The 13,856-nt window shown below is 39.1% G+C and overlaps 1 pseudogene across 1 annotated transcript; it reads right to left on the bottom strand.

Moving 5' to 3' along the window:
• Positions 1–852: 852 nt before the first annotated feature.
• LOC145495886 (uncharacterized) lies at positions 853–12,984 on the bottom strand (annotated as a pseudogene). Its single transcript, XR_014050485.1, has 6 exons — positions 11,563–12,984; positions 10,923–11,034; positions 9,380–9,629; positions 7,891–8,682; positions 3,063–4,290; positions 853–2,131 (listed from the first exon to the last, which is right to left on the bottom strand). The product of XR_014050485.1 is annotated as an uncharacterized LOC145495886 (transcript).
• Positions 12,985–13,856: the final 872 nt, after the last annotated feature.

Here is a 13,856-nt window from a genome sequence, read left to right as displayed (position 1 = left end):
CAAAGGGGGCAGATCCTTAGAGATATACTAGTTCGAGGAAAATTTTCAAAGCGGCTATTTATTAATACACGTGGATAGGAGTTTTGTAGGCCTGTCACTCTATTGTTAGCATTGCGTGATATATTTCGCAAGAATATGACCAATCACAAGGCGCGTAAGAAACTAGCCAATCAGAAACGGATACATAGATCCGTGTATCCATGCGGGATATCAGAACAAGCTTTTGGGAGCCGTTTCACAGACGGACTATATCGGGGATCTTATGACACGTCCGGCTGCAACGCAGGCTAGAAGAGTCTTGCCCAGGAAAAACACAATGACTCTGGCCAGGCCTCGCACCAGGACCGCTCGAGTCCAGCGCACTAGAGCTTCTCATCACCTTTCCATACTCCGCCCGTTATCACTATAATACAACTGGACTTTCCATTAATATTTATTGTTTCTCTATGCAATCTTGAAGTGCCCATAACCTACTTTTTACCTTGTAACTTGAATCTACGCTATAAACCAATTTAATTCACTAAGCTCCTGGAGCTGAAAGCTTCGGGTACAAAATCAAAGTTTACCTACTTCTAACTTTAGTAGCTTTAAGTATCACGGTAACACACGATGTGCCCGGAAGATAACAGTCATCCGCGAATATTCCTGTTAATTCTTAGCGAATTCGAATTCTAAAAATGTTTCAGAGAGTTAAAAAAATAATGTTTAAAAGGCGACACCTTTCCCACAATTTTGGTTTATAAAAATCATATAAATTTATTCGTGGGTGAAGGTCCTGGCGACCTTGACGATCGTTAAATGAATTGATCAGTCTTTCAATTAATAGGCCCTTTGGAGCTAAGCCATCACGTGACCTACTTTTCATAAAATTATAGGCTATGACTTAACGAATGCCAGAAATGGAAAAAGCATGTCGAAAATATCAAAATGGCCAAGTTTGAGGCCCCCATCATCAGAGAATGAGATTTTATGATGGTCTGAATTTTTGAAAGAATAAGAAGATTTGTATGGAAAAATGTTGCTGGAGAGCAAGACCTTGCTCTCCAGCAACATTTTCCATACGAATCCTCTAAATTTTCCGAAAATTCAAACTATGGTATAAACTTACTCGTTTTTTCCTGGGGCCTCAAACTTGGCCATTTTGGTATTTTCGATGCGCTCTTTCCATTTCTGGCATTCTTTTACTTATAGCCCATAATACAAAAATTTTTTAGGAAAAATTTGGTCACGTGACCCCAGCTGCAAAGGGCCTATTTACTTGGACACGTTCCTATTCAAATTTCACTTGTACCACAGGGTTAATTGGAGAACCCTACAAAAATTAAACAGGCTAAGTTTTAGGACATATTTACAGGTTAACTTTTTGAAGATATAAAATACCATACTGTTTCAAACTTTCTTTTCAAAATCTATTTATATACTTGATTCTGTTTCTCATTTGGAATAATATAATTGCCTTTTACATTATCACATGTAGGTCTTTTATGAAAATGTTCGACCTTTTCCGAAACACAGAGCGTAAACTTAAATTCTTAGCGACAGCTACACTATACGATAAATTCTCAAACTAAAAAGTGTTAATACTTTGCGTGAAAAATATATCATCAAAGCACCCGTCTTTTGGAATGTTTTGCAAAGACTTCGTGTAGCACGGGAAGCTAAAATGGACTATTTGTCAAATTAAAAAATTGGGAAACGTAAAACTTTAAGCTACTTCTGTATGATAACATCTCAGAATTCTAAGAGGTTATACAGTGGAATCCCGTTACTATCACTACAACTAAATCATAATATTGTGGTCGTATTCAAGGGATTCTTTAAAAAAATAACAAGAAAATGACTGACTAGGCGTTTTCTTCTGGTCGAAAGAAGTGCCCGTAATAATGGGTTGATCGCACTGAGTGCTCTTGAGGCGGGCTTCAACTGACATTGATGTTAGAAGTTACGCTTTTAAACTTATTTCCCAGTTGTATAATACCTGTGCTACACAATGTGCATGTTAATTTAACATAAAGTTCTTCCGGCAAACGCATTCTTTCCTTCAGTTTTAAAAAGTTGCAACAGTTCATTGTTTCCTCAGGAGTTTCTTGAGTCATGTATCGCCACAGTGAAGCGGTCTAGCCTTGTTAACCTGTGAGAGAGAACAGTGTATGTAACAAATAAACAACTGGTAGAAACTATGAGTAACAAGAAAGATTTGCCACTGACGAGTGTACATATTTTGTATAAAGAAGATTTCATTTGAGACGAATAACTTGTTAACAGTCCAAAACAAACCAAAACTTCTTAGCAATAATAAAGAAAAAGTTACTAGCCATCAGAAGCACTACTGTTCACATAGGATTGGCACCAAATCTTTGATGCAGGGATTCGCTTGTAGAGCGAGTGTTATCCCTAGATCGTTAAACTTTGCTTCTAGTTCAAGAAAAACTATGAAAAGTGTGGATAACAGGGGTCAGTTGATCAAAGGGCAGATAACGCTATCCACCGGTTAAATCACTATCCAGTGGATAACTGTTGTTTTATGTTTGTATTCAAATGAAACTTAAAGTAATCGTCTTCGTATATACAGAAACTAATTAGAATTGTTTTCATTTCTCTGATAAACTTTCCAAAACATTGGCTCCGAAAACTAAGCACTTCACGTCTTTCACACAAATCTCTTTCCTCTGACAAGATTTCTCCCACGTGTAAAATTTATACATTGCTTGTAAGAGTGGTATCAATTATTTCAAATAATCCTCTACATTATTTTGGCGACTGCGAAATGTCTTCTGTGCAATGAATTGATACGATATGTTCTGCACGCGATTGATTTGACTTGTCATCTAGAGAACTTGTTTTTCAATATTTCGAATATTTTCGTTCAGAGGTCTTTAACCACAATACATATTTACATTCATCTTGAAAAAACCTTTTCATAAAGTGTACATCACCTTTCGAGAATAAGGCCAAGAAAAAGCCTAACCTTTACTTTCCAAACGACATGTGTTGAAATAACTTTTAACAATTCCATTATATTGGACCCACAGAGCAAACTTCGCGACGAATGAAAGTCTTACCATGAACTAACCGCCACATTTTTCGAACAAGAGCTTCACACTGCTCCTTCCAGCTGAATTCATTATCGTAGCTTGTTCGTAAGCTTCGAATCTCTTGCAACCGCTCTGCTCGCTCTTTCAGACGGACAGCTTCGATTGCGTTGGCCCACTCTTTAGGCTCGGCTGACTCCACCACAAATGGCTTGCCTAATGGTAACGAACGCAGTGCATTTCCAAAACCCGAGTTTCCACTCACAAGAATGGGAAGACCAGCAGACAAGGCTTCCAGCGCAGTCAGTCCAAAACCCTCCGTCCTGGACGGCATGATAGCAAGGTCGACCTCGCAAAACAACTCCTTCAATCTCTCCTTGTTTTGGACAAATTTCCTGACCACCAGTTGATCTTTAGAGATTCCACAGTGCAGCAACTTGTTTGCGACGTCCTCTTCTTTTCCATCTGGTGCGCCCACAAATATCAGACGGTACGAGCTGTCTCCCAGTTCAACTATTGCTTTAGCAGCAATGTCATATCCTTTGAGACTGAAGTCTTCTTGATCACCGCGGCCAAAAATCAGCACCCTAAACTTCTCGCTGTCGAAAGTGGCTTGCTTTACGACTGAAAATTCACTGAAAATACCTGGAGTTAGCTGAATTACATCTTGGCGTTCTTTGCACGATCGCAGGTAAGCAGAGTAGGCTTCCTTCAACTTGGGTCCAACAGCCACAACAGCATTGGCCAACTTGCACAGGTCTACTTCGGTTCTGTTCTTCTCTTCACCTTTCGAAATGGCCTCGGGATAATTCTTGTGCATTCTGAGTTCCTCGGGTGCAGTATGCACTACCTGGACCCACTTACAACTGTGCGACTCTCTAATGACCTGGGCTTGTTTACCAAGCTTCGCTCCATGACCCAGAACGACGTCAATGGCAAGGTCTCTTGGTGGGAAGCTCAACCATTCAAGGGAGTCGTAGCCCGGGCGTCTCTCTGCTTCTCTAATGGCAATATTTTGGCTTTTAGCGACCCTCCTTTCTTCTTCAGAGCAGGCAAACTGTGGGACTAATAGAGTGACGTGTACTTTCAATTGCGCCAGCTGTAAGGCAAGCTCTCTGCTTATGGTTGACAAGCCCCCCTTTGACGAACGCCACTCACTGGCTAAGAGAGTTACATTCAAAACTCTATCGGACGTCCCTAGATTACCTTGTGCTGGCTTGCCCTGGGATTTACCAGCTACAGTGGAAAGAAATACATCCTGCAAGAGAATGAAAACGTCTTCATAGAAATGCAGCCAATTTTGTCGGTTTATATTGTAAGCGGGCATGAGATAATTCTTTCCTGCAATGCAAGACTGCATCACTTCTTCAACTTGGATTACTTGGGTGCGCGTCACGAAAACCAAAATAAATACAAGGGAACAAGTGTGGAAATTTATCAGATGGTTTTATACCAAGCTTGTCAGATGTGAACAAAACAGCGGAATCCCATTACTATTGATTGCGACCTCAACAGATCTTCAGTTCTTTGCATGAATAACTTCCGCATTCTTCAATTTAAATGCTTCCCCATAGACAAGTAATAGGGACGACTGTTGCCTGATATTTAACAATAGGGACTTTAAGGTATGGTACGGCTAGGCTGTAGTACCACGGCAGTTAGTGAAGATCACTTCCGGTGACGTCATGACGCGCGTACCAGTACGGCTTTCCCGCCGTAGCCTTCCTTTCTACTACGGGAAAGTGCTTGGTTTCACGTACTCTTCACTGCGTGAGTATATGCCTGCAGTTTACTTCTCATTTTAACACTTTTTTAACTGTTTGAACAGCCTAGTTTGAAGATAAAGTTCTCAATCATAAAAATCAGTTCTAAGATCATTGTTTCTTTGTCATTTGTACAGAAAATTTGAAAGATTTTAATACCAACCGCGAGAGGATCAATTCAGTCATATTAGTATCGGGCCGAACAACCGTTTATCATAAGAAAGCTTCGTATGTTCTAGTCTGAACAATAATTGTTTGTTACCGTTCAAAATGTATTTATTATAATCGAAAGTTTTGCATTTTCGGGCTTATCACGTAATCGTTGTACGAACAACCTGTCCGTGTTGAAATCGAGCTTTTTCAGTATATCAGAGTTTATATTTTGTTTTGTGGTTGGAATTACAGGCGGTTCTATCAAGTTCTACAAGGCAAATCTGAGTTCTGGGAGATATAAGACGGATACAGGAGAAGGAAATCATTGTCATTAATCAAGCCTATTTCGTATGAAAGTAGAATAATCTCTGGTTTCCTTGAAAGTACTGTACGGGTCCGCAAATGATCCCAGGACCGCAAATGATCCCGGACCGCAAATGATCCCCAAATTGGACCGCAAATGATCCCAGCCCGGAAATGATCCCCGATAGAGACCGCAAATGATCCCGACTAAAAAATCAGGAATGGCATGGATGGTGGGATGGTGTGGATAAGGAATTGGCGCTCGTGAATGCTGATGATTTTATTAAAGCCATGTTATAATTATAGTGGCTTACAACTTGCTTTTTTTTCATACTTTCGACTAAATTTTTTTGCTAACTACGATGTTATGAATATCACCACTCAATCATTAAAACACGACTTGGCTTGCATTTCTTGCAATTCTCAGTAAAATTATGATCAGTGCAACATACGCTACATATCCTCCTTTGTTAAACATTGATAGTTTGGTGTTATAGTTAAATCACATTTTATCAGCCATTAACGCCACTCGTCTGAAAGTTTTAAACTAAAATCTAACCATGAAGCAACTATTAAGGAAGACGCTGTCACCTGAGTAGACCCACAAGCCTACAACGCTTCATCACGTTGCAAAACACGTAGTGTGTAGCACTGGAAATTTGAACAAATTTATTTTGTAATTTTTCCTCGGTCGTATTTTGGCTTTGATTCCTCGGAAATGACTACTTGAGTATTCTAAGAAGCCAAAATTCCAAGCTGTAGTTATGAAGTTCAGCTTCATGACCAAGCAAGGCCAAGGCTTGCACTTCGTTTTGAGTGTTAGCTGTTTGATAGATGTTTGATACTTTCGCCACTGGGATTTCGAGAATGTTTACAAGTATGTAAAGACTTCTAATTCAATAGATCGTCTTCACGTGACGTATTTCTATCCTCATCAGGCAAAAGAAGCGGTATATTTATATCTGTTTACAATTAGCGTGCTTCGTTTGGAAACCAGAGCATTTTGAATTTCAGGGTTATGGAGGTTGCGTGACACAAGGCTACGATCGAATTTGTTGAAAAATGTATACTTATCTCATGATTTTGAGCCTTTTTAGAAGTTAGGGCATTAGGAAAAGTGCTTATATAAACGCTTGTTTGTTTAGTACTGATAATCAGTCGCCTAGAAAGCCAAAGTAAGTTCCAGATGTTTACACTACATTCCAGCCGCCATATTGGTGTACCACGGATGTATATCAACATGGCGTTTTCTTACTGGGCTTTGTAAATTTTTGGGAAACATTTACGACGAATTTCTGAAGTTTGGGGAAACGCGCAGGCCTGAAACTTGGAGAAGTGTCTTATTTAGTTATCTTCTTTAACGTACATCACAATTTCTTAGCTTTTTCCATTGGTGGGTTTTCGATTTATTTTTTTTTTTTATTGCGTGACAGTGAAAACGATCTGTACCGTTCGAAGAACAAAACAGCAACTGTGGAATATTTTTTTGTAAAATGACAAAAGATGTTTTTAGTTCATATTTTTTGTACATGTTCTCACCTTCCTCTGATATAAATCCATGCCATTTTTTTTTTTAGTCGGGATCATTTGCGGTCCAATATGGGGATCATTTCCGGTCCGGGATCATTTGCGGTCCTGGGATCATTTGCGGACCCGTACAGTACTCATTTTTGTAAAGACACGTAGAGACTGCACATACCGTTGCCGTACAGCAAAATCTTAATCACTTGAGTTTGGCGGGTAAAACACCGTTGTCAACCTAGTCCCTCGCGGCCAAAGTAGCCGTAGTAGCACCTCGCCGTAGCGTATCTTAAAGTCCCTAATTATTCGCCAAAGGCAAAGTGAACATTGGTGAATATTCACCGAGACGAAGTCGAAGTGAATATTCACCAATGTTCACTGAGCCTGGGGCGAATAATTGTTTAAGTATAATTTTCAGACGCGAATATCAAGGACTACAAAATAACGGACTAAAACATAAAAACACAGACGCAATTGTTCGTGTGCATACACGTATGCAGCCGTAGTACATCGATCATCGAGTTCGGCAGCAAAAAAAACGAGCGAAACACTACTTACGAAAAATAAATTCATCCGGTACCTTCGTTTTATCGTTGTTGACTTCCTTCACAGTTGTCATCATCACCTAAAAATGAGTAGCTTAAGTCTTTAGTTTGAAGAAAGATAAATTTCGGTCAATCGATCTGACCTGCTGGCGATCGACGCAACCACTGCGTTTACGATTCTTAAAATCCTTGAATACGAGCTCTTAAGAAGATTTTTGGTCCAAGGGCGACAGCAGTCATTGTGAAAATTCTCCATCCTTTCAAATATCCTGGACTTAGAGCGATGTCTTTCGAATAAATGAAAACTTCATTCAGCAACTGTCCGCCATGTTTACTTCCCAAGATGGCAAAGATGGCAAGCTTACTAACCAAGCTCTAGCGGGGTGAATATAGCGTCATATGATGAGCTTTTCGACCAAACAGAATGTCCAATTCTAATATTCACCTCTAAAAATTATACTTAAGGTAGATAATACCTTTTGCGTTTGATTTGCAACACCCATGCTGAACTACGATGTCAACCACTGGTGTTATTACTTGTGAAATACATTACTTTTTATTCATAAATCAAACCTGGCTTGTTCCTTGTGGGTACCACTTTTCCAGACCACGAACTGTGAGCACTTTGCCATTGACGCTCTTCATGCAGATCAAGCGTCCTCCTTGTTTTATTTCAAGGAGGTGCAAACAATCTTCGTGTGTGCACAAGGTTTGGCTGTGGTTTGCACACACTTGACGTCCCTGCAGACAGTAGGGGCATGCAACACAGTACTCGTACCGCAGATTACCAAGGTACTGAAACTGCTTCAACAAATCTTGTAAAGTGTCTTCCACAAACGATCGCACACTTCTTGCTGTTTCTGGCGATGTCGAAACTGGAACTGCTTCCTCTTCAGCTCTTTGTTTGAGGGAAATCTTGATGAACTTCTTTTTGCAAATCAGAATCATATCATGTATTATTTGCCGACCAACAACAAACCAAGCTCCATCTCGGTACAGGTTTGGGGGTTGTACGGATCCAATCTTGGAACACCAAGATATCGATCTTGAAACAAACTGAGAGAAGAATCCATGCGGAACAAAACCATCCACAAAATGAAGATACAACGGGCAAGGATCGGTGGGCGATGGCTCCAGTTTAGCAAGGTCTTCAGGTGGCGACTTAAGCTGAGCGGGTACAAAGTACTTCACATTACTTGGCGAAGCTGAGAACTTGGCGATCAAACCAAATCGCTCCATCATGTCTAAGATGTCTTCCTTGACAAGGCCTTGCTGAATGAATTTGGAAAAGACATGATCGACAAGTTCCATGCTCAGGAAACCGCTTGTCTCTACCTCCAGCCAGTACTTGGATTCTACCGGATCCTACCAACAAACAAAACACACTTACGTTGCATAAATATTTTTTGCCGAAGCAAAGGAGATTTGTGAAAACAACGTTCAACATGTCCCGAACATGTGACAAGAGAAAATCTGAGTCCCCGACGGCATTTGAACCCATTACCTCCCATATATCAGCTGAGTGCTGTAACCACTGACATATGGAGAAACTCATGGTTAGCGAGGCCAGAATTATACTACAATGCTAAGGGATTATTTTTCACTCTAACCCTGCTGGACCTTGCGTTCTTTAATTTGTCTCACGTATGTTCACTTGCATCGGTAAAAGAGAAAAGAAACGGAAAACTCCTCTCCTAAAGAGTTTTGTCACTGAGGTATGATGTATCTTAAGACTTCAGCCCGCATTTTACAGGTCCGTCTTTCACAACCTTCCTTAATCTTGCTAAATTTAACTATCCCGACAGCCTTTTAGTTTTACCAAATTTTAAGCTATTACTTTGAGACTTTATTTGAACGTAGTTTTAATCTATGGTAAATAGCTACTTTAGTAACTCACACCCCTAATGCGCTTGCCTTCGCCCAGAGGAATAGATCTCATTTAAAAGCTGTCCTCAATAAAAATATACGTAGGTCCATATGACCAAGAGTTTGCTTGGGGAATACGCTAAGCGTTTCGTATAGAAGATACGCTTTTTAAGAGCTAAGCATAACCTCTTCGTACCGCTTTGTTGAAGGGTGGTATGGTTATCAGCATCTTGAATAGCTCAATTAACCATTGCGCCTTCAGTATGACTGTGCTGCGGTGCTTTACAATCATTCCGAGGTCATGATAAAAATGTAGCATGGCGTAGAACTGGTCTTCATCCTCGATAAAGCACACTTCTTTGGCACACGTTTGAAGTTGTTCCACATTCATGTGATACACATTCTCAGCTACCAAAGCTTCAACGACCTTTTCGAAGTTGAACCACCTAAAGAACAATCAAACAAAATAACTAATTAGCTTCGAAAAGTATTCATATATTAAACATCTCCCCCTTAAAATTTTTAAAAACAAAGTTAAACATAACATCTTTCAACCATATTGCCAACATTCACCTGAAAGTTACTAGTCAATTATTTATTGCTAATTTACTTTATTCCTAGGTATTTATTGATTTAGTGATTTGTTCCCGCCGTTTACTTATTTATTCATATTTTTCATTTTTCTCTTATTTTGTCTCCTTTTTTTTGTAACCAAGAGTTTTTATAGTTTGGTGATAAAGTGTATGCTGTATTGAAATCTCCTAACCGATGACATTCCAAAACATGGGCTTCGAAAATTCCATGAGAGGGATAATTGATAGTTCCAATAGGAAAATTTCACAGAAAAAATCTTGGGAAATGCTATATGTTATCAAGATGACATATGAATGGAAAATTCCCATCGAGAGATCTTTACGGATATTTTCCCTGTAAAATTCGAAAGAAAGTACATGAAAAATCCCCATGTAATACTTCATAGAAATTTTAAGTTTAATCAAATGTAAGACATGGCTCGTCAGAAATCCTAGTTTCTCGATAAGAAGACGCATTTCTTTTTTACTAAATCCATTGGAGGGTATTTTCTTGCTTCTCTCCTCTTATATAGCCTAAATACTCTCCTCCATCTTTCAATGAATGCAGTTACAAATAAAGTATATACGTTCCAAACTCTCTTTCCAAGGATAGTATCGTATTTTTTATATTAAATGTTGGTTCTCTAAGATAGAGTTGTAAATAAGCCCTTCCAGCATTTATTTGAGGTGTAGTATTAGGTTAAGCTCTAACGGTTAAATATATGGCTGTCCAAAATGATAAACAAAAACCTTTGCTAATAAACTCAAGACCAAAAACATGCAGTGAAAACTAAATGCCGGGTCTACGTACAAGGCCAAGTTTGAAATGAACGCCATAGAGTTTAATCGAGAAAATACGGTCAGTACAAAGTAATGAAAAGATTGAGGGAAAATGGAAGCACTAGTTGTGTTGATGTGATAAAATGACTGCAGACAGACAGACCCTAAATTTACTACACTACCAATGTGCACAACTATGAAGTATACGAAAGGGTATAAATGAAAGACTTGAAAAGAAAGAGACATTCGCAACCAATTTAGTTGCAAAGAAACCCAAAAAGGTCTCAATGGGAGACCATAGCAACTGAATCCTTTTTACAGGCCTCTTGTGCAACTGTTGTTATCGCAAAGGTGTGAAGATCTCTTTCTCTTGCGATATCACTTTACTTGACTGGTATCTTCTCCCCCATGTATGGCTCCTTCCTCAAAACATCCATGATTTTGGTCCGAAGAGCATGAATCCCATCGTCACTAGCAACATCAGTGTCACTTCCTCGCCCTGTAAATTACAAATGACAACAAGCTGTAAAGCATCCAAACGAAATTAATCGTCAAGTCCTAGGTGAATGGCAGTTGTTACAGATGAGCTCTTATTACCTGTGTCTTCTCTACACACGTTTGCTGATTTGTGCTACTTTCTGCTACAATTCGAGAACATGGCTCAGGAAAGATATTATTAAACAAACATACTATAAAAATAATGGTCCTTTAAACCAAAACAAAAATAAACCTTCTGCGGTATCTTTGGCAGAGGATGTAAACAATGTAAATCTTTCAAGAACTATCTTTACCGCAATACATATTCAAACTGCTCCCTCCACACAAAACAACGTCAATTCTAAGAAAGGCATGGCCAGTATTTGAAGAGATCCTCGGTTTTACCAATTTGCTTTACTGATGAATTTCATGAATAAACCAAATGCAGACTTAAACCTGAGTTAGCTAATAGTCATATATAAAGTGTCGGTTCATTGTAAGCTGAAATGTTTTATTTTAATCAGTGATCCAGCACAACAAAATCGTTTACCTGCTTTTCGTTTACGCCTTTGCGCAGGCTTGACAAACAAATTCTTCATCTTGCGCACCAATGACTTCTTGCCCAGCGTGTTGTCAATACTGAAGAATGGTCGGATAACATGCTTATCGTATTCCTTACCAGATATACCCCGCTGTAGTTTTGATGTCGTAGCCTCGATATCCTCGAATGGTTTATCAGCATGAGTGCCAACAACGAACACTGGAGGTCGGAGATAGGGCAGCTTGCCGCCTGAGTCGTCAATCATTTCCTCTCCTGTTGGTCTGATACTGTGGATTGTTACAAGCCATGACAGCAGATTCTCCAGATTTGTCTCGTTGTTGGGTTTACCAAAAATTGATCACGTGTTCCTTGTCGAACACAGGGCTGGGCTGGGGCATCTAGTGCTTTGCTGAGGTTGTGCACCAGGATATACACTGCACGTGGTGACAGGAACACAGGGTGAGAAGCGTTGTACAGGTGCTGCCCGGCAAAATCCCACAAATCTACAGTGACTATGGTTTCTCTCTCGTCATCAGCCTTTTCAGCATCACCATGCACGCCTTTAAGCATGTTGTTCAACCGCCGATACGCATGTTTTAGGACGTCTTCTGTAGGTGAGACTATATCCATCATCAATGTCGAATCTTTACCAGAACTTACACCGCTGTCATCGGTGACGTCACCGACGGTATTTTTTACTTCAGTTTGTACTCGCATTTCACTCTCTCGCGAGGAAATGGTTGAGTTCTTGAGAGTGCCAACACTTTGAGCAACCTAAAATGGAGTTTGTTGAAGAGGTAGCATTGTCGTCTTATTAGGACCTGCTTATTGCAGTATCTATATTATCTATATTATACCTAGTGTGACCTACGGATTATCAATATGGGGAAATTGTTCCCAATCATTACTTAACGAATTAGATCATATTCATGCCCGAGCATGCCGAATTATTAATCATCTTCCTTCTTCATTAGAAGGTAGTTTATGCCTGTCTCAATGTAGGTGGCTTCCTATTAACTATTTATATAAGAGATGCATATTACTTAAGATGCATCAAGTCTTCACAGGGTCTGCTCCTAGACAAATTTTAGATTTATTTTCTAAATCAACAAGATCTACAAGACTCAGTAACCAATTTAATATTATTAGGGTGAAAACAGAATTAGGAAGAAGTTCCTTACAATACAGGGGACCAACTATTTGGAATTTTCTGAATAGAATAGTCAAATTTTCTAATATTAGTAAAGAAGGCTTTAAATCAATTTTAAGAAAATGTTCTAAAGACATCCTCCAATTTTCTTTTAATAAAGAAGCCATTTTGATTTCAAACAAGACAGATGATTTTATTTATTATTAAGTTAATAACTTAAAGGTATTTTAATTCTAATTATTGTTTTATTTTTATCTTAGTTATTTTACTATTATAAGCAGGTCCACATCAGCCTTTTGGCTGCCGATTCAATATTGTTCATTCAATCTTGTAATTATGAACCTGCTCTAACAAATAAAGGATTAATTGGATTGATTGATTGATATCCTCCTGTCCAGGTGACCAGAGTCACATGGGCACGAGGCACAAAGGGGAAAACGTTGAAAGAAAACGATTAATAAGCTTTGACATCCAAGTTATTTCCTGTAAACAAGTAAGCCATAAGCGAAAATATGGAACAGCAATAAAGTAATCTGATTGGTTGGTTTTGGATATTGGCCTTGACTGGACTAACTTGGTCATGCAATAATTAAACTTACTCAATTTAAATACTGCTGTTTAGAAGTAAACACACATGTCACCTTCAGCTGTGGGCAAAGTATGAGGACTAAAACCAGCTGGTCCTTTCCGATATCTATTACGTAAACATGTTTTTCCAACAGCAGAATCACCTGTTCAGGAACAATTTAAAAGCTAAATTCAAAACTTACAGGACAACAGAGGCTAGAAATCTTATCACATTTTACTTAACCACTGAAAATTATGGAAATAACTAAGATTTGAGGAAAACTGCAAAAGAAAGAGAATTTTTCCTATAGCTACCAAAATGGAGGAACAAAGCAAAAAGCCATGGCAGTTATTCAAAGGGCCCAACAGTTTAACAGTTCACTGCGCAGGTACTGGGCTACTGTAGCTTACACTGCATCACAGTTCCCTTAAACAAGATTACCGGTACTCTTCTTAGAGTTGGACACTAGTCCACAACAGGTAACTGCTTCCCCAAAGGCAGTTATCCAAAGTGCCCAACAGTTCCACAGTTCACCAGGCAGACTGGTACACATGTATATACGTTGTAGTTTAAAATGTTTGTTTT

Source organism: Orbicella franksi, chromosome 8 (assembly GCF_964199315.1).
Source record: "Orbicella franksi chromosome 8, jaOrbFran1.1, whole genome shotgun sequence".
Taxonomy (NCBI): domain Eukaryota; kingdom Metazoa; phylum Cnidaria; class Anthozoa; order Scleractinia; family Merulinidae; genus Orbicella; species Orbicella franksi.
This window is presented reverse-complemented; position numbering and strand designations above follow the sequence as displayed.